Source organism: Lolium rigidum, chromosome 5 (genome assembly GCF_022539505.1).
Source record: "Lolium rigidum isolate FL_2022 chromosome 5, APGP_CSIRO_Lrig_0.1, whole genome shotgun sequence".
In the NCBI taxonomy this organism is placed as follows: Eukaryota; Viridiplantae; Streptophyta; class Magnoliopsida; order Poales; family Poaceae; genus Lolium; species Lolium rigidum.
In genome coordinates this window covers 107,343,981-107,364,316 of record NC_061512.1, presented here as the reverse complement: position 1 = coordinate 107,364,316, position 20,336 = coordinate 107,343,981, and the positions used below count along the sequence as shown (strand labels likewise).

Here is a 20,336-nt window from a genome sequence, read left to right as displayed (position 1 = left end):
AAGGTTTTCCGTATCGTGGTTTTTCGCCTCAGGGTTTTCGCGACGGAGGCTTTAAGTAGGCGGAAGGGCAGAGTCGGGGGCCAGACGAGGGGGCCACACCATAGGGCGGCGCGGGCCCCCCGGGCCGCGCGGCCCTGTGGTTTGGCCACCTCGTGGCCCCACTTCGTGTGTTCTTCGGTCTTCCGGAAGCTCCGTGGAAAAATAGGACCCCGGGTCTTCGTTTCGTCCAATTCCGAGAATATTTCGTTACTAGGATTTCGAAACCAAAAACAGCAGAAAACGAGAACCGGCACTTCGGCATCTTGTTAATAGGTTAGTTCCAGAAAATGCACGAATATGACATAAAGTGTGCATAAAACATGTAGGTATCATCAATAATGTGGCATAGAACATAAGAAATTATCGATACGTCGGAGACGTATCACAAAGCTGTAATGTCAGTAGGGACAACCCATTTATCAAGTGTTGCGGTCATTTCACAGAGCAACAGTGACAGTGGCACGTGCTCTCATTGGTCCACTGAGTCCAGTACACCAACCGTTCCAGAAGAAATAGATGTACGAGGCTCTATTTTGGATTGCTTGCTATGTTATATCAGCTCAATGATGCTCTTGAAATTGGAGGTCTTTTATTGCATCATATGATGTTGTAACTTGTTTTATCTAAATTTCAGGCTTCAAATAAAGCTACAAAGCCGAAGCAAGGGCCAATGCCTCAAGTATTGATGTTTCACAAAGCAGCAGTGAGAGTGCATATTGCTCGCATAGGCCCATGGTATCTATTGCTCAACTTAATCCGGCACAAAGAGATTTGGGGGATGCACTCCAAGAGGCAGTTGATATATTTGGGCGGGAAAACAAAGATGTTGATGAAATAATTGCCAAAACACGCCAAGAGATACATGAATTGAAAAATAGGCAAACTTTGACAGAAAATGTTCTAAAGAATCTCCTATGCACTTGTCATGGTAAGCCAGTTGTGATGTGTCTGGGAATTGAAGGTGTCTAAATAAACTTTGATTCTGTTGTTCAGTCAAGTGGACTGCCGATGCCAATGCTGTAATTAATTACTCGCTCAAAATTTCGTTCAAAATTTCCTGGTCCGTAATAATTGCAAATTTTGTTGTTGTACTAAAATTAGATATGTTCCATGTGGCTGCTGTGTTTTGTGTGAAATAATATAATGATGTGTACTTCAATTAAACCATAAATCGGCTGCATGCTGAAAATTTGAATCTGAGCGCACGTGTGAACTGTTTTCTGCTCGTAATGCAATAAAGGCTGTTTCTTCGAAGACTATGAACATGGTAGCCCATTAATAATACCTTAATAATTATGCCTGCTAGCAAGATAGACGGTCCTTATTATAGTCAGGCATGCCAACTTGTATGATTAAAAGTAGTTCGTACACATTAAATCTACCATCTGCATTTTCTCTGTAATAACTTTTCTTTTTACACAACTCAAAACTTGTCATGCTAATATGAAATTCGAGATGGCAAAACATGGGAAAGATAAAGATATCTCTTTCCTGCGAAATGCTGGGTTTTGAAGCCCAAGTCCAAGTCTTTCTCTGCTCAAGTTTTGGAGGAACAACTCCAAGTAGAACGAGTTGCAACAGCTATGCTAAGAACAAAAGTTAACATGTTGAGATCGAGATTAGAAGCATGTGATGCCCTATTGCACGAGGCCAATCAAGTTCGTTATAATCTCCCAAAGACTTAGAAAATGCCATAGATAATTGGAGATGAACACTACATAGTGAGTACATTGGTCTTGTGAAATGTTTCCTTAGAATAAGGCACCGTTCCTACTTTTGTTGGTGGATGCATTTATTTGCGGTTGGGATCAACTTGGTAGTTGTTCCCCTGGATGTTATATAAATTAATTGCATAGCCTTTTTCAATCAGTTCGAACTTAAATGGTATCATAGCCTTGGTCTCAAGTTTGAATTGTCGAACGCGTGGTTTAATTTAATCTCAGTCGGGCGGCAAAATCTCCCACCAATCCTGAAATATTTCAAACACATTTTTGATTGGGATTAAGAAGATAGGGACATAGATCCAGTGCCCCCACGTTCACAGGGCACATCAAACTTGAGATTAAATTATGCGTTCTAGTTCTATACAAAACCCAGTAGGAGGTTGAGCGGCAGCGGCTAGGGTTTAGTGTGGGAGGAGATGATATGCGTACGCTCCTGTTTATATAGGTCGGAGGCACGCGACGGCCGCTGCACGCGTGGCATCGCCATTCGCAGAGGTAGGTGACGACGCGTGCCACCCGAGGCATCGCCATTTTACGCGACCGCAGACTGCCGAAGCGGCGCCGCCGAGAAGACGCATCGACGCTGGGTCACTGCCAAGCGGGCCCGACGAAACGTTCGCCAGACGCGAGCGGACACTTTACGCGTCCACGCAGCGTCCGCGCGACGGATCCGAGACACATATTTGGGCATGTTTGCGTCGCTGCGAACGGCCCGAGTCACTATGCGTCGTCCCGCTGGAGTTTGTACCGGATACATTTTTGGCCCGGACAGATGCGCTCGGAACCGAAATCATCTTCTCGTTCCCTTCTCTATTTCTTCGGGTTCGAGAGAACACAGCAGCTCTTCAGCTCAGCAGAAATTAATCGGGTCACGCTGTTGCTTTCCTTGCCGTTGGATTGAAACGAATGGTGGATGGGAAGCCTCGGGTCACGTTGTGCCCCGTGAACGTGGGGGCACCGGATCTCCGTCCGTAAGATAGATCATGATCATGGTAGTGACCTATATTCAACGTGATGATGATTTGATTTTGCACTCGGCCTTGAACAGAGGTACTAGTACGGTGTCACAATTTTTTATCATTATACTTGGACGGTGGCCAAATTCAAAATCTCATAGCGGCAAAACTTGCCGCCCACAAAATACAAAAATTTCACACGCTTCCAAATTCCTATTCTACCCCCGTGGAGATGCCAAGCAAAGTCGGTTGGTGGGGGGTCCGCCCGTCATTTTTTGGATCACCACCTCCCTAGCCCAGGAAACCCTCCCAAAAAAATACATTTCCTTCGGACCACCCACCGGAACTTCCCAAGTCCCTCTCTCCCACCTCCACGACCACCGCACCGAACATCCCCGCCGGACTTCCCCGGCCTACCCGAGCCCTCGCGATCCTCGTCATCCGGCTGCCGGCCGGAGCCGCTTCATCGACGCCGTCATCAACCGGACCGGATCATCCCCGCCGAACCTCGAAACCATATGCTCATCCAGCAGTCTACCGCAGTCGCTTCAGCTGCGGTATCGTCCACCCCACCGGAGCCGCTTCGCCGGATCAGTCGTCCACCGCATCGTATCTTGCTCACCGACACCGCTGTGCATGAACCGGATCTGCTTCACCGGCGCCGTGCATGATCTAAACTCTTCTACTGTCGCTTTTCTATTGCTTGCCCGCAAGTTCTTGTTTAATCTTGGGGGAACCTGTTTGTGCTAACGACGCGCCGTTACTTTTTTGCAGATGAGATGAGTAACCATGAAGTGTAATGGCCGTCTCTCCAACCCCAAGTAGCACATGTAGCGTACTTCATCACCGGATCTATCAACCCCAGGAAGATCTCGCTGTGACTCCCACAGAGTGCTTCTCCTAATGTAAGTCCCTTGTTTTAGCGCCATGTTCTGGGTTCAGATGCTTGTTTGTCTGAAGCTCTTTTAGTTCATTCCTAGCTATGACCGTAACACGTTGCTATTTTCTACTTCATTGCTAACTTTAAGCGATTGAACATTTTGGTTTGCATTCCCTGCTCCGTAGATGTAGCCATCATAACTTCTATCTTGCGCAGTCGTTGTTACAAAAATTATAGGTATTATAGTAACATCCTGCTATTATTTAGTTCATGGCCAATTTTAAGTAATTGCACATGTTGGTTCGCATTCCCCGCTCTATAGCTTTTGGCATCGTAACTTCTATATTTGGTTTACATTCCCTGCTCTGTAGATCTAGCCATCATAACTTTATCTTGCTCGGTCGTTGTTACAAAAATTATGGCCTGCTACTATGTTGTTTGTGCCAATTTTTTACTCCATGAACATGTTGGCTTGCATTCCCTGTACTACAGGTGATGCCATTGTTTTGTATCTAGTTCATTGTAAGCTAACAAAGTAAGGACTTAGTTTGGCATGCTATCACTCGCTATCTAGCCCGTAGTACAAATAAACTTGTCATACTACTAGATAATAATTTTGCGTGCCATCTTGTTCTTCAAAAGCTGCATTATTGACTTGTTTCTCCGACTTGGCATGACGCTCACATATGGAAAGCTGAACATATTGGTTTGCATTCCCTCTTATACAAGTTCACAGGTGATCCCACTATATTCTGTATCTGGTCCATCCTAAGCTCCAGCATTAACTATCCTCTATGTGTTGCTCATTACAAGTTTATATCCCGAAACATCTTGATTTGCATCCCCTTCACTATAAGTTCAGGAGTATTATTTAGTTCACGGCCAAAATGAAGTAATTGCACTTGGCACATGTTGGTTCACATTCCCTCCTCTTTAGCTTTTGCCATCGTAACTTCTATTTTTGGTTTACATTCCCTGCTCCGTAGATGTAGCCATCATAACTTCATCTTGCTCGGTCGTTGTTACAAAATTTATAGCCTCGCTACTATGTTGTTCATGCCAATTTTGTACTCCCCGAACATGTTGGTTTGCATGGGACTCGACAAGTAGTAAGTCTCGTTGTTTCATTCTAACATGCTCTGTTATATTGGTCGTTGGTATGCGGCATGCACTCTTTGTTTGCTTATTGTGCGCATTACAATGATCTTGTTATAACGACGAAATGATGAGTTCCAAATTCTTTGGCAAACAATATTGTAGTGTCTTTGCCTTTCCATTGTTGTTGTCTTAACTTGTAATGTCTTTGTTTCGGATATAGGTGCTGCATGGACAACTTAAAAGATTGCCGGATCCCTTCATTGTATTGCTAGGTTTAATTACCATTCAATTTCTCTGGGGTTCTGTAATATTTTTTCAATGCCTTGCAGCTGATGTAATATTTAGTTAGTTTTTATAGTTCTTTCGCGCATTTTTTCTTTGGTGCTTGTGGTAAGTGAGGCTATCCGACGTAAATCAATGCTGCGTAAATATTCTATCTAAATCACGAATTCCCATCCCTTAAACGGCCCAATTAAGCGAAATCACATATGTGCCGGCCCGCAAAATCCTAAAGCGCCTATTACGCCGGCATATAAACAGCAACTAAACGGGCTGGCCCACTTACTTATTGGGCCAGCCCACTTGATTTACCGTGGACCCCACACTTTTATTGGGCCGGCCCACTTGCTTTAAGGTGGACCCCACCCACTACTGGGCCGGCCCACTAACTAGTTGGGCCAGCCCAATTGCTTTTGTGGTGGACCCCACATACTAAATGGGCCGGCCCTTTAAGACGAAAGTGGGACCCACTATTGTTTTTGGCCCGGCCCACTAGCGTGTTGGGCCGGCCCACTTGCTATATGGTGGACCCCACATACTAAATGGGCCGGCCCTTTGACAGAAAGTGGGACCCACTCGTGTTTTTGGCCCGACCCACTAGCGTGTTGGGCCGGCCCACTTGCTATACGGTGGACCCCACATACTAAATGGGCCGGCCCTTTAACAGGAAAGTGGGACCCACCGGTGTTTTGGCCCGGCCCACTATCTTGTTGGGCCGGCCCACTTGCTATATGGTGGACCCCACATACTAAATGGGCCAGCCCTTTAACTGGAAAGTGGGACCCACCTGTGTTTTTGGCCCGCCCACTATCTTGTTGGGCCGACCCACTTGCTATATGGTGGACCCCACATACTAAATGGGCTGGCCCTTTAACAGGAAAGTGGGACCCACCGGTGCTTTTGGCCCGGCCCACTGGCTTGTTGGGCCAGACCATTTGATCAAATGTGGACCCCACGTACTAAATGGGCCGGCCCGATAGCAGGAACGTGGGACCCACATGCTAATTGGGCCGGCCCAGTAACTTCTTGGGCCGGCCCAGTTGCTTTAATGTGGACCCCACTTTGTAAATGGGCCGGCCCGATACCGGAAAGTGGGTCCCACATGTCTTGTGGGCCGGCCCTTTTGCATGTTGACCGGTCAATCGAGTGCATTCGGCCCGGCCCACATGCTTAGTGGGCCGGCCCATTAAAGTTTTGACCAGTCAACCTTAGAGGTTAGGCCCGGCCCACGTAACTAATGGACCAGCCCGACTATATAGTTGACCGGTCAAACTAAGTCGCTGGCCCGGCCCGCAAACTTAATGGGCCGGCCCGCTTAAGACGTGGCAGGCCTCGTGTGGGCCTACCATCTACCACGGGGTTTCAGCCGGTTAACGCCGTTAACTGCCAGCTAACGGCGTCTGCCACGTGTCAGTTTGCATGACGTCAGCAGTCAACGGGCTCCCGGAAACACTTGGGCAACGGTCCGATTTTCCGTGGCGGAAGGGCGCCCAAGCGCGACGGACCGAAAAAATCGTCGTAGGACTTTGCCTGACGCAGCTTCGACAACAGAACCCATATCGTCGGGTTAGGCCCATAGGCGACGAAAAATACCCCTTAGCGGACGATTTTGAGACGTTGTCTATCAGAACTTTTCTTGTAGTGCTTCCCAAGGGGCTTACGGGGCATAAACGAAAATCACAGCAGGTTTATAAAGTGAAGGAGATTCCTTTACTAATAACTGAAGCAGCAAACCCTCTGGCGGTTGTCGTACATCAGGGTACTCCAGCTCGGATCACTGATGAGGTGCAAATCGGGGAAGAGCTGAGTAATGACCCAAACAAGAAATCTAGAACTGATGGTGATAACAGATCGGCGGATCAGGCGGGAGCTGTGCACCAGCCCCGCCGCACGCAATGATTATCATATGTTGGAACTGCCGCGGTCTAGGGACGGACGCGATAGTGGGCGAGCTTCGTTGGCTCGTGAAAAATCACCGTCCCTGCCTTCTCTTCATTTCCGAAACGAAGATGAAGGACACGAGAGTTCGGAGTTTTATGTGGTCCCTAGGCTACTCGGGTTGCTTTGCTGTTAGCAGTGAGGGCCAGAGTGGTGGTTTGGGTTTGTTCTGGACGCCGTCTATGTCTGTTGACATCAAAGGTTTCAACAACCGATGCATTGATGCTTTTTATTACACCTGATGGAGGACAGACATGGCGCACCTCCTTTGTATATGGAGAGCCGAGGCGTGATCATCGCCATGTTTTTTGGGATCTCCTGCGCGCGAGGCGCGCAACCTGGAGCGGGCCGTGGTTATGTTGTGGAGACTTTAATGAAGTTCTTAGTCAGGATGAGCATGTTGGACCTCGTGATCGTACGGAGGGGCAAATCGCAGCTTTCCGTGACTGTCTCCAGGATTGTGGTCTGATGGACCTAGGATTTGATGGACCAAAGTTCACGTGGTCTAATCGTCAGGATGCCGATCACCATGTTAAGGTTCGGTTGGACAGAGCGGTAGCCAACGGTGATTTTATGCGCATGTTTGAAGAATGCACGGTGGAAAATCTGATTACAACTTCTTCTGACCACTATGCAATTGCTATATCTCTAGTGAAGGAGTCCAGGAGAGGTAGATCTTTAGCTGTGGCACAGGGCTTCCGTTACGAGGCAATGTGGCGTCGTGCTCCGGAGTACAATGAAGTTTTGGAGACGGCATGGTCGACGGGGAGAGATGGGCCCCCTTCTCTTGTTTCGACTTGGAACAATCTAAATCGCATGGCGAGTACTCTAAAGGATTGGAGTCGGGTGACTTTTGGGTCAGTTCGCAACCAGATCCGTAAGTTGGAGCATAAACTTTTCTACCTAAGGGGTCAGCCGGTGACCGATGTTAATGTCAAGGAGGAACGAGACGTTGAACGTAAACTTTGTGACTTATTTGAGTGTGAAGAGATCATGGCAAAGCAAAGGTCTCGTGTCGAATGGCTGAAGGAAGGGGACCGAAATACCTCCTTCTTCCATGCTAGGGCATCAGCGCGACGATGTACAAACAAGATTTGTACACTTACTCGCGATGATGGCTCAAGATGTGATTCACAGGAGGAGATTAAAGGGTTAGTGCATGATTTTTATGAAAATCTTTTTTCTTCTGAACCTTGTGACTCTACCGATGCAGTCTTGGATGCAATTCCCTCTAAAGTGACAGCTGATATGAACGCTGATTTATGCAAATTCTACACTGATGAGGAAATCAAGGCTGCCCTTTTCCAGATGGGACCAACAAAGGCGCATGGGCCTGATGGTTTTCCAGCGCTTTTTTACCAAACTCATTGGGAATTTTTCAAAGATGAAATTTGTGCTGCTGTTAGGAGCTTCTTAAGTGGAGGTGAGATTCCAGAAGGACTATGTGACTCGGTTGTGGTTCTTATTCCAAAAGTTGCCAAACCAAAACAGTTAAAGAATTTTCGGCCAATTAGTTTGTGCAACGTCCTTTACAAAATTGCCTCCAAAGTGTTAGCGAACAGGTTGAAAGTGATTTTACCAACAATTATCTCTGAATATCAGAGTGCTTTTATTCCGGGAAGGTTGATCACTGACAACGCGTTGATTGCTTTTGAATGCTTGCATACAATTCACAACCAGAAGGCCAAGAGACCTTTTTTTGCTCTCAAAATTGACATGATGAAAGCGTATGATAGGGTTGAATGGAATTATCTTTATGGTTGTCTTTGCAAGCTTGGTTTTGACTCTGAATGGATAAAGTCGGTGATGAGGTGTGTCACCTGTGTTAGATACGCTGTTCGTGTTAATGGCGAGCTCACGGATCCGGTTATTCCATCTAGAGGAATTCATCAGGGAGACCCAATTAGCCCCTATTTATTTCTTTTATGCACAGAAGGTTTGTCTAGTATGCTGCAACAACGGGAGGACCGAGGTGAGCTCTATGGTATTCGCAATGGTCGACTTGGTCCTCCGATATCCCATCTTTTGTTTGCAGATGATAGCATCTTCTTTGCTAGAAGTGATAATAAGAGTGTGGTTGCTCTCATGGATACTCTTCGGATTTACTGTGAAGGTTCAGGACAGAAAATTAACCGTGATAAATCCTCGGTTTTCTTTGGTAATCATTGTACCGATCAAGTGAAGTTAGAGGTGAAAAATTTGTTGGGAGTTCACAGTGAAGTACTTAATGAACTCTATCTAGGCATGCCCACATCTATTCGTCGATCACCAACAGCCACCTTCAATTTTATCTTGGAAAGAATCTGGAAATGCATCAATGGATGGTCTGATAGGCCACTGTCACGTGCAGGTAATGAAGCCTTGCTTAAGGCAGTAATTCAAGCTATTCCAGTGTTCGTGATGAATTGTTTTCAGCTTCCCTTGACCACTTGTGACAAGATGAGGAAAATCATTGCTGATCGTTGGTGGGGAGTTGAGGACGGCAAAAAGAAGATGCATTGGAGATCATGGGAGTGGCTATCGACACCAAAGACACTAGGGGGTATGGGGTTTCGCGACCTCGTCCTCTTCAATCAAGCTATGTTGGCCAAACAAGGATGGCGACTACTCACAGATCCAAACTCTCTATGTGCTCGTGTACTGAAGGGGAGATATTTCCCAGGGACAGACTTTTGGCATGCAACAAAACCAAGATCTTCTTCGTATACTTGGCGGAGTATCCTGCATGGCCGAGAGCTGCTTACGCATGGTATTCGTTGGAGTATTGGCGATGGTAGAACTGTGAAAATTATCTCGGATAATTGGATTCCACGTTTTCCACCCGTTATTCTGAAGCCAACATCTCCAATACCGTTGACTGCCACTGTCCATTGTCTAATCAATTAATGACGAGTCTAGCACGTGGAACCTAGAAAATGTTCATTGTTTTCTTCTCACATGATACTGCACTTCAAATCCTGCAGGTCCCAATCTCAAGGCATGCAGGTGATGATTTCGTTTGTTGGCCACATACAAGACATGGGACTTTTACTGTCCGTTTGGCATATAACCTGGCTCGTTCGAATAAGTTTCTACAAGCTCACAGCAAGAACGGCCGTGGTATGTTTTCAAATTGGACAGTAAATGAGAAAGATTGGAAAGCCATTTGGAAAATCAAAGCACCGGGAAAAATGAATATTCACCTGTGGAGATTTGTTCATGATTGCTTACCGAGTGGGGTACAACTCCGTAAGCGTCAGATCCCGGCGGACGATACCTGTATTTTCTGTGGGCGGTCGGAGAGTATCGAGCACGCGATGTTGTTCTGTCAGTTTGCTCGTGTAGTTTGGCGGGAAATTAAAGAGCATGTTCCTCTGAAGCTATATCGGAAACATTTTGAGTCTTGCAAGAGCTGGCTCTTTGATTTCCTGTCTCGCTCAAGTGATCTTCAGACTACAGTTCTAGCAGTGGTTTTCTGGCATATTTGGGGGGCACGTAATGAGGCGAGAAACTCAGATGTCAAGCCAAATCCTAGCCGCACAAGTGTGAAGATTCTTGCTTATGTCGATCTGATCAAAGAGCATCTATATAAACCAAACCTCAAGCACAGGTGTGTGTCCAATCCTACAGCAACAATTTGGACACCGCCGCCGCAAGGTACGGTTCTTATTAACTCTGATGCTGCGATCTTTGAAGCTGCTGAGTGCATGGGTGTAGGAGTGGTCATGAGAGATCACCGGGGCACTTGCTTGGTGGCTTGTCGACAACACATTGAGGGGCTCCAACAACCTGAGTATGCGGAGGCTTTGGCTCTTCAGCGGGCGGTTGAGCTAGCTTGAGATGAAGGAATGAGAAAGGTGATCTTCGCCTCAGATTGTCTCTCTCTGGTGCAACGACTAAACTCGCGAAGCATGGACAGATCATCCGTTGGTTTGGTCGTGGCTGGTATCAAGCAATTGGTGAGTGGCTTCACTTCAGTATCCTTCTGCCATGTGAAGCGTGTTCTTAATGAAGCGGTGCATGTTTTAGCTAAATCTTGTCAAGATGTAAACTCTAGCTTTATTTCCTATTCTGTTCCGGATTGCATCCGGGGACTCCTTTGTATTGATGTGATTTAATCAATAAAGCGCCGGTTTTCTGTCAAAAAAAAAAGCGTGTCCCAGGCAGGGAGAGGGAGATCCGGGAAGGAGGGGGCTGTGCTGGGCTCTCTTCCGGCGGAAGTGGAACATGGGGTCACCGGGCGGACGAGGACGGAGGAGGGAAGATGGGTCCTGGAGGAGGCCGACAGTCGAGGTTCTCCCATGGCGGAGACGGAGCCGCTTTTGACAGAGGAGGCGGATGGAGCAGGCACCGTCAATAGATCGGGTGCACGCTTGTCTCTTCTTTCTTTTCTTCGTCGCACTTGATGCAAGTCGCCACGGGCACCCTTCATTCTGTTTGGACACTTTTTTTTGCCTCGTATCCTCGCCTAGTGCATCATGCGTGTATGTTGTGTGGATTAGTGGTGGCTTTTGTAGGGCTATGTTGACAAAATGCAAGTATGTAGTTTCGTCTCTGTCTTTGTTCCCCTGTTTCCCCCAAGCCCCAATTTAGATATTCATGTACTTGAGAACGGTAAGATCTGACCTGAAAGAGTTGAGGCTGGAGTAGTTCCTGGGGTTTTTAGCTGTTCTTATTTCATTTTTGATTGGTACAGTTTATATCTAAGACTGGGAATAGTTGGTTGCTCTTAAGTTTCAGTTTGGATTCTCTACTGGTTTGCTTTGGACTACTCTGAATGGGTTGGATCACTAATGTATTTTGGTTTAATTTGGACTAGCTCTTAGTGGATTGGTCTATTTTTGGTCTGAGCATGAACACATTGGTCTCAAATTGTTTCAGATTGCAGTTTTTATCGATCACATCTAGTCTGTTAGCATCAGGCATTTGGCTACGTGATCAGCTTGCAGGTGCTAGGGCTATACTGTAAATATATCAAGGAATTGCTTGGTTGGCGGTACCGTGAATTTTTCCATGCAGCAACATCTCATGTGCAAACAATGATTCTTTTTGACATTTTTGTATGCAAACAACTTTTCCTTGGATTTTCACTAAGAGATGGTAAACTATATTTTTTGTTACAGTCAATCATTATACCATAGCTAACCTACGCCGCGGAGGTCCATTTGCCTGTCCTTTTTCTGCTATGTATTTTTAGTAGGATAGGCTCTTCAGCCGTGCATTGCTGAATATGTGTTTTTATTCTTCCGTTTGTTTCACTTGGACAATGTTTTACCAATCTATGCTGGTTTCCACACGTATGTTCTCCTGCACATTTTGTTTTAGAAACATATGTTCTCATTCTACATATACGTTGTTTCTTTTTTATGAAAACATATAAGTTGTTACATGAAGTGGCCTCATGATGCCATAGAAGCCCACGAATTTGAAGGCCAACAGGATTACTTTGGCACCACCTCTCATTCAGTTAGCAAACGACGATATACCGCATGATCGCTATTGCTGCTTTTGTCGATTTGAATTTTTTTGAACGCTCTCTGCACCATTTCATTATCATTATATATAAACTTCATAGCTACACAGACGGTCTACTCTATGCTGCTTCCGACGACTATTTCTTTGTCACACTTTCATCGGCATCTCTTTGTTCAGTTATTTCTTTGGCCTTTTCTTCTCCATGTCTCTTTTTTTTCTCAGTTCTTCTCCGGTCTCATTATTCTCAAGTCATCTCATTTTGTTTTTTTCATTCTTCTTTTTCTCATATTTCTCTGACACTTTTTCTTCGGTATCTCTTAATTCATTCTCTGGCATTCTTTCTTCAGTCTCAGTATTTGTTCTTAATTTTTTCAATCTCTCATTTTTAGATCAGTCTCCTACTTTCCCTCAGTCATTTCTTTAGCCTTTTCTTCTCTCTGTCTCTCTTTTTTTTTTCCTCAGTTCGTCTCTGGTCTCATTATTCTCAAGTGATCTCACTTTTTTTAGTCTTCCTTTTCTCATATTTCTCTGACAGTTTTTCTTCGGTATCTCTTAATTCATTCTCTGGCATTCTTTCTTCAGTCTCAGTATTTGTTCTTACTTTTTTCAGTCTCTCATTTTTAGATCAGTCTCCCACTTTCCCTCATTTATCAGTTTTGGTGTCAATTCTGTAAGTTTGGATGTAATTATTTTCTTGTTTATTTATTAAGTTTTTCCCAGTCTTGGTCATATTTTGCTTAATTTTGTTTCCTAAAAGAGGCAATCTCTTAATATAGAAGAGCCTGACACAATTAACTTATTTGTTAAGTTCCAAATGCCCATGGGTAAGTTTTGACGCGGAGATTGCACAGATAGAGAGCGGTTTGGGAGCGGGTTGGTCGCAAAGATCCAAATTAATTAGGGAAATGAAACACAAAGCACCAGTATAGCTTCTAAAAGTGTTTTCACTCACAAGTTAATCCTGCTCTGTACTGTATCCTATTTTTTTTCCAACGGTTATATGATACTAGTAGCGCAGTACAAAACGGTATCACAGCATGATGTTCTAGTGGCCTTGTGATATTCTCTTGATCGTTCTCTTGTAGTTTTGTAACATGTCGCTAACTGTCACGCCCCGAGACCGGGTCTGGACGAGACAGCCGCCGCGCGCCTATAAACCGAGAGGCTTATACTCGTGCAAGGCTAAAAATGCAGGCTTAAAAACCAGCACAGTGAATCTCGAGAAGCTCATCTATTCATATTTTCTTTTACGATTACACAACAATTACAACTAGATTCTCTAATCGATTCCCACCCGCTGGTCCAGCCTAAACCTCCACCGACGAGGTCTTCTTCGAATAACATCTGCGTCTAAAAAAAACATGGGAAGCTGATGAGTACGACAAGTCATACTCAGTAAACCGATTATACACAAACATATAAATTGTAAAACAGAAATTCTTTTCGAAAAACAATAACATGTGGTTAAGTTATTAGGCAATTTAAAAACGCATGGGCCACACATGAAAGTAAGTTTCCCTACCCGGGAATCACAGGGGTGAAATTCACACTTTTACACTCTGCAGAGGGGTACTCCGACATCGACAGCCTCAACTAGCACCACACAGGCGCTAGAAGAGCAGAGCCCTTTGACCCACTAGAACCCGGACACTCTGACCTACTGATGTTGATCGCTCCTACGGATCCATCACCGACACGTTCCCGAACAGAGACCGTCCCCAGAGGAGAACTCAGTCAGTCCCATACCTGAGCTGTGACCGGTACAATATGTTTACCTTCGTAGCACCAAGTTTCTCTTATGAAAACATGTATTTCTCAGCACTTTCTATCGATATTCGCGCTAATACCCGATTCGTACCGGTGGCTCCAGCGGATCCATCACCGTGTAACGACACCGGCGGATTAGCCCACGAATATCTCCGATATCATCTACCAAAGCTACATTATAACCTTTAACAACAAAATCTACTTCATAATATATATGAGAGATGTAGAAACAGCTTGCCTGAATCAGATATCATCTATCTTGAAATAATACTTCCTCCACCGATAATAAGTCCGCAGCTATATAGACGGATGGTAGATATTATTCTTCGTATCTACGGCTTCGTCACTCCTCTGTACAATCTAACAGCACATCCTACTCTATGTATTTCTATCTCCTCTTAACTCCTAAACATGGATGCATGCTCAGCTCTCAACCGTTCTCTCACTCTCTCTATGCTCGGGCACTCTATGCAGCCAAACGATACTATGCTTTGAGCAGCAGCACTAGCTATTTATAAGGGGAGACTACGTCGGTTCTAGATAAAATATCAGGCCGCCCTGCCGCTTAACGCTGGCTAAAATATCAGCCGGCCGCTTGACCCTTCGAAGTGAATTAAGGTCGCTGACCGACGTCCAGACGTGAGCAAAGGAAATTAGTCTATCAACCTGGCCAGCATGCAACGATAGCTGTTTGCTGACTAAGCTACTTTACCTTGCCAACACATCACTTATGACCTCTGATTAAGCCACGTTTCCACTACAAGAATGATTTGTACATCTAGTACATGCACCGCTCGTGCATACAAAGTTCAGTGCACATGCACATACAATCGCACGAAGCAGCTCCAACGACTGATCCATGCATATACGTTCTATACTACAGATCATGCACAAATAAATCAACTTGCCACTATGCTAAACTCATCTAATTATTGTTGCAAGCAAAGATTACCAGCCAAGTTAAATACTAGAGATTAGCAAAAGCCACATCAATAAGAAACAAATTAGCATTTAACCCTAATTAAATAATAATTTGAAAATCGGGTTATCACACTAACTATCTCTTTTACCACATTCTAACATTAACAAGTCAACGACAGACCAGAGATACTACAGGTGTATGATTTACTCATTTGTCAATTGATTCTTGATTTATTTCACATCTTTTGCAGACCATATGCCTTTGCTCAATCTATCCATCTTTATTCTTTCAGTTTTGTTTTGCTTGGATTTTTATTGTTTTATTTTCTGCAGCAGAGGCCCGAGGATCAAGAAGCAGCAACAATGAAGGTTTTCCGAGACCATGGATTGTGCGAGTTTTGTGCGGCACTGATTTTGAGCTTTTATATTTGTGCACGTGTGATGTGTTTTGCTGATACGTGTGGAGCAATCTGAACACCGTCAGTATCGATCATGCCATGGAAACCTTGATCACTAAATGCAATGGGTAAGCTAACGTTCTCTACTTCTATGATTGGTATGAACAACACTGTCTTTTCTATAATTTGAGTGGTGTGCTCCATCAAGATAGGTTTCGAATGATAATTTTGGCAGACAAAGATGTTGCGCTTCTTCCTGGTATATTAGTAGGAGGGTCTGGCATTCACAAAAAACATAGTAGGAGGGACTGGCACAAATCATGTGAAGGGTTCGCTGGATGAGGTAGAAGAGGAGTAGCCCAAAACACTGCATCTACAGTGCTTAGGGTGTGTTTGTTTGGGCTGCAGTTGTGGAAAATCAGCTGTGGAGAATCAGCAGTGTAGAATCAGCAGTGGAAAAGCAGCAGTGGAAGTGGAGATTTGGTGTTTGGCAAATCAGCTTTTGACGACTGCTGTTGCTGTTTGCAGAACTGAAATGTCTGGAATGCCCTGATGCAATCAATTTTGTATATCTGATGCAGTAATTATCATGACTATTATATGAGGCTATTTGAAATATAAATGTACTTCATATTACATCTGAACATAAAACACCATATATTAGAAATACGATGTCGTTGTGGTAGTTATATTACAAAGTTGTCCCAAAGTATCCAAACGAGATACAATTTTTTCATGCCTACAAGACACCTCCTCTAGCAATGAACAAATCATCGGCTATGTTATCACGCATGTTGTTCATGCTAACATGGTCGTCTCCCAAATCATTGCCTACATTACCTCCTGATGTGGAAACAACATGGCCTGGAGGCATATAGTTCTCATCATTGTCACATCGATAGAAGTGGAGATCAAACAACTGACTATCCCTAATGAAGTTATGGAGACCCATACACGCAATGATAATCTCTGTCTCGCTTCTCTAATGGATAACTTGGCACACCACGCAAGATGCGCCATTTTTGCTTCAATACACCAAATGTTCTCTCAATAGCATTCCGTAGAGATGAATGGGCATGGTTGAATATTTCTTTCTTCCCAGTAGGTGGTCCAGCAAGTCTGAACTCAGGTAGATGATACTTGGTGCCTGTATATGGTGAAAGATAGCCATCCTGATTGGGATAACCCGAATCAACTAGATAGTACCTTCCTGAATGAAATATGGTGAAGCACAAGTGAGTGATAGCATAGATGACACAAATATGATCATAAAGAAGAATGCACAAGTTTAACTACCTGGAGGAGGATGCGGAAAATTTGCTTCAAACTTAAACAATGTATCTTTGAATATCCTTGTGTCATGCACAGAACCCGGCCATCCTGCAACTATGGAGGTGAACCGCAAGTCAAAATCACACACGGCCATAACATTTTGTGTCGAATATCCATAGCGACCAACATGGTTAACCATATGAGCAGCTGGCACAGTAACCGGTATGTGCGTCCCATCGATGGCACCAATAGCACCATCGAAATGAGGTGTGAATCTAGAGTCCCGTAGCCTCTCATGCACCGTTGGGAATAGTGGATCAATAGGCTTGATGATATCTCCCGCTAACTGATTCACACAGTATAGCACCTCCGCAAACTTTCTATTGATTGTCTCCTTGCTTCTTTTGAATCTGTTCTGAACTTGTGACACAGATTGAGGACTACCAAGAGTCCACAAAAACATTCCAAGTGCCTCCTCGGAACACATGTTGGTTGATCCCTCCAGACCATACTTTTCAACCAAAGTGTCATGCAAAGAATCAAAACATGGCCTATGCATTCTAAACATGGCATAGCAATCCTTCGAGTTGCCCAAATTATCAAATACCCATTGTTGTCCAGTGTACCTTGGTTCCACCCTTGGTTTCTTCTCAAGATGCTTCTCAGAATGTGACAGAACTTGATACATAATTGCAGTATTCAGCCGTCGACGGCGTCTTCTTGCATCCATAAGTGCAGACTCGATGCCATCCTCACTTTCACTGCTGTGGCTGCTACTCATCTAAAAAAAACAGCAATAGCATCAGCACAAACAGCAATATATATGATGAAAACAGAACACAAACAGCAATATATATGATGAAAACAGAACACAAACAGCAATATATATGATGAAAACAGAACAAAGATACAATCTCAAAGTACATTATAGATACAATCCATAACTTAGTAGTCATTACATGAAAGCATAAAGATACAATCTCAAAAGTACATTATGAGATAGGCATACAAAGCATAAAGATACAATCTCTAATTTCTCTTCCTATCCTCATATTGCATCTTCAACCAACGAAGCCGACCCTCCGCTGTCTTCATGGTATGGAAGAAAGCTCGGTTTTCAAGTTTGCTAAACAATTTAGTTGCCATGTAATGCTCAACACTACCCTCAAGGGCTCCACAATCCACAACTTCTTTCATGATGTCTTCAATGTCTTGAACAATTTGGGTTGAAGATGAGACAGCCCGATCTTCATTAATGCAATGGTCAATATAACGCTTAAAGTCTTGCTGCATTGGACTCTTATTTTTCTTCCCCGGGCTGGCTGCAATCCTAGCAGCCCCACGCTTTTTATTCGGAGGTGTTGGTGTTGCCTCTTCGTCATCGACAATATTAACCAAATCAGCGGGCACCTCTTTTGGCACTCCCGGCATGACAGCCGATGTACCATCAACATGGGCATCCTCAAACATCTGATCCATCATCTCCAGGTTGTCCGGAGGACCTCTCTTGAAACCCGCAATAAGCTTGTTAGCCTGCATAACATTTCACAAGTTAAAAACCATAATATAATCCATCTATTTCAAAATGTACATATGACATAAACATGGCATATAACATACCTTGATCAGTTCATCCCACTGTTCCTTTGACGCTGTGATTGTTTGTTTCACCGGATCCCAACCAAGTCCAGTTGCTTTCGTTCTATAATACACCCATGCTTGGTACAATGATTTGGTTGAATCCCATTTATTTTTGAACTGCGGCCTCGAATAGGTTTTCCCTGTCCTACGAGCAAATTCGATACCTAGAATCTTGTACCCCTCCGGACTAAGAAAAGCTGTAGGTCTATTTCCTTTTTATTTTTGATCGGCGCAGATTTCACAAAAAACTGTGGTGGACACAGCATCCCAATGTGCTTTCGGTATCTTATCATGATCCATCTAGTTACATGACCATAGAACGAAATTAACAACAATCTATCCATGTGTGAAAATATGTAAAGCACATGTACGTATTGCTATCTATATGAGCAAATAGTAAACAGCAAATTCTATTACTTATCTCCAGATTACAATGGGCCAATAAATTGCTGTTCTCCATTATCATCACAGTACAAAGAATCAAAAAGGAGGGCAGAGAGCCTCACCTTGCTGCTGGATGTGCTTGACAGGTCGGAGAAGAGGCGTCGGGGTTGGAGCTGGCCTTGGGCGCGTCGGAGTAGGTGAAGAGGACGCCAGAGAACGTAGTACGGTGAGTCGGCGGCTGCTCGAACAGCTCGCTTCTCCGGCAGCCGACGGAGACGACGCCGAGGCGTCGTTGCACGGGAAGGCGTCAACGGGGCGGGAGAGGCAGAGCACGGGGCGGGAGAGGCACGGGGCGGGAGAGGCAGAGCACGGGGCGGCGGGAGTACCTCGCTTTGGCGGCCGGGACGGGCGGCGGCGGCGGCGGAAGGCGTCGACGGGGCGTGAGAGGCGGAGCACGGGCCGGGAGGGGCAGAGCACGGGGCGGGAGAGGCAGAGCACGGGGCGGCGGGAGGAGCTCTGCCGGCGGCCGGGACGGGCGGCGGCGGCGGGGAATTCCTAACCCTAGCTATCGCCTTCCATGGCGGTGCGGAGGAGAGAAAAGCAGAGGTCGGGGAACGAATCGACCGGGGCACTGGGCAATTACGGGCGGACGCGCGGTGGCAGTTTTTTTGTAAAAACGGGGAACTTGCGAGGATAGATACGTCCACACCACCCGGGAAGCGGCAGAAAATCTGGAGAAGCTGCCCTCGCCCCGCTTCCCGCAAACCTGCTCCCGCAGTGTATTTTCTATCCCGCTTCCGGCCAGCGCGGTTCAGAATTTAGCTGTTTGTTTTTTGCTACCGATTCTACAAAGCAGAAGCGGGGAAGAAGCAGTAACAAACAGCTAAGGTAATGCGGGAAGCGGGGCGAGGGCAGCTTCTCCAGATTTTCTGCCGCTTCCCGGGTGGTGTGGACGTATCTATCCTCGCAAGTTCCCCGTTTTTACAAAAAAACTGCCACCGCGCGTCCGCCCGTAATTGCCCAGTGCCCCGGTCGATTCGTTCCCCGACCTCTGCTTTTTCTCTCCTCTGCACTGCCATGGAAGGCGATAGCTAGGGTTAGGAATTCCCCCGCCGCCGCCGCCCGTCCCGGCCGCCAGCAGAGCTCCTCCCGCCGCCCCGTGCTCTGCCTCTCCCGCCCCGTGCTCTGCCCCTCCCGGCCCGTGCTCCGCCTCTCACGCCCCGTCGACGCCTTCCGCCGCCGCCGCCGCCCGTCCCGGCCGCCAAAGCAGAGGTACTCCCGCCGCCCCGTGCTCTGCCTCTCCCGCCCCGTGCCTCTCCCGCCCCGTGCTCTGCCTCTCCCGCCCCGTTGACGCCTTCCCGTGCAACGACGCCTCGGCGTCGTCTCCGTCGGCTGCCGGAGAAGCGAGCTGTTCGAGCAGCCGCCGACTCACCGTACTACGTTCTCTGGCGTCCTCTTCACCTACTCCGACGCGCCCAAGGCCAGCTCCAACCCCGACGCCTCTTCTCCGACCTGTCAAGCACATCCAGCAGCAAGGTGAGGCTCTCTGCCCTCCTTTTTGATTCTTTGTACTGTGATGATAATG

General features: G+C 45.9%; 1 long non-coding RNA gene across 1 annotated transcript; it reads right to left on the bottom strand.

Annotated features, from left to right (window-relative positions):
• Positions 1 to 18,586: 18,586 nt before the first annotated feature.
• Positions 18,587 to 19,050, bottom strand: LOC124651758. The gene is made up of 2 exons (XR_006987496.1): positions 18,874 to 19,050; positions 18,587 to 18,667 (listed from the first exon to the last, which is right to left on the bottom strand). It is a non-coding gene; the product is annotated as an uncharacterized LOC124651758 (long non-coding RNA).
• Between the last annotated feature and the right edge of the window lie 1,286 nt (positions 19,051 to 20,336).